This window comes from Priapulus caudatus, unplaced genomic scaffold (genome assembly GCF_000485595.1).
Source record: "Priapulus caudatus unplaced genomic scaffold, Priapulus_caudatus-5.0.1 Scaffold12649, whole genome shotgun sequence".
In the NCBI taxonomy this organism is placed as follows: Eukaryota; Metazoa; Priapulida; class Priapulimorpha; order Priapulimorphida; family Priapulidae; genus Priapulus; species Priapulus caudatus.
In genome coordinates, this window is record NW_014589710.1 from 1 (window position 1) to 1,473 (window position 1,473).

Below are 1,473 nucleotides of genomic sequence, written 5' to 3' on the forward strand. Positions count from 1 at the left end.
GAGAATTAGCGCACATCTAATGGTATTTGCAGGAAGTGACCTCGGAGGTTTCTGCCTGAGTAACAGTGAATGCATGCTGGGTGCACTCGTTACCGATGTCACTGTTTGTAATAGTAACGATGAGACTGTTGGTAGAGGATACCCTAGAATCTGCAACCTTTACACGCACTCCTGTGTTTGCAACTCGTATGTGACCGACCAGGAGTGCAAAGATGCAGCGTCACTCACTGTGACATGCGAAAGTTGTAAGTAATATATTAAAAACATTTTCATTTACGAGAAAAAGACCTTTCGTCCGATGGGCCAGATTACTGTCATGATATCAATTATATTCATGAGACGCCATATTTTTTGAAAAGCATCCACATTATATGCAACCAAATATCTCCTAAAATTACAACATTTAAATTTTAAGCGTGCAGTGTGTTGTGTACGTATGTAGGTAAAACATAACTGCACTAAGTTGTGCACGTGTGCAGGTGAAATATAACTGCACTGTGTTGTGTACGTGTGTAGGTGAACCATAACTGCACTGTGTTGGTGGAAACAGGACATGCTGCCGGCGCTTGTGGATGAAAGGATAACACGAGACGAACAAAAGGAAAAGGTCGCAGAAAATACGAATTTAGCCCGATATTTTATTTGCTTCTGTAAGATTTCTAGTTTACGATAAATGTTAGTTTGAATAAGGAAGTTTTTTTACATATTGTTATCACGTGTGTTGCACATTATCTCTACTTATGCTATCTGAAACATTATGAAAATTCGTCTTTGCAATTCGCACTTCTGCCGTAATATTATCCATAAAACAAATCTCGCCAAAATCAGTTCGATGCAATGTGTGCTATCGCTACTTGGTGACAACCTTCCACAATATTAGGATCCCTTTATATTATTTTCCGTGTGTTATTTGCGTATTTATTTCGATTAATTATTTTATGCTATTTACTCTTTGAAGTCAAAATACTGTTGTTCGTTTAACACTTTTTTGTAACCATCATAATTATTAAATCATTTTACACGTTACTTTACATTTGCTTTGAATTTTCATGTGTGTATGTGTGTGGGGGGGGGTTGGCGTGTGCGTGTGTGTGTATGTGTAAGTGAGTGTGTACGTGTGCGTGTGCGTAGGCGTGAGCGTGTGCGTGTGTACGTGTGCGCTCTGTGCGTGCGTGCATGTCCGTGTGTACGTATGCGTGCGTGTATGTGCGTGTGTGTTTGTGTTCGTTAGTACGTACGTGCGTCGATACATGCATGTGCGTATGCGTTTGCGCGTGCGTGCATATAATTATATACTTGCGTTTGTGTGTAGGCCCCTATATACAGAAGGAAATTTAGACAGGAAATAAGGAAACACTTGTATTACACATACATGAGAATTATCCAATTAAACAGACTACAAGTCCTTAATAATCTCATGCAGCTTGTATATTTTGATACGTAGTTATCCGTGTTGTAATCAAATGATGGGTT

The 1,473-nt window shown here is 39.3% G+C and overlaps 1 long non-coding RNA gene across 1 annotated transcript; it reads left to right on the plus strand.

The window, feature by feature from the left end:
• Positions 1–1,031, plus strand: LOC106820394. The gene is made up of 2 exons (XR_001395618.1): positions 1–245; positions 517–1,031. It is a non-coding gene; the product is annotated as an uncharacterized LOC106820394 (long non-coding RNA).
• Positions 1,032–1,473: the final 442 nt, after the last annotated feature.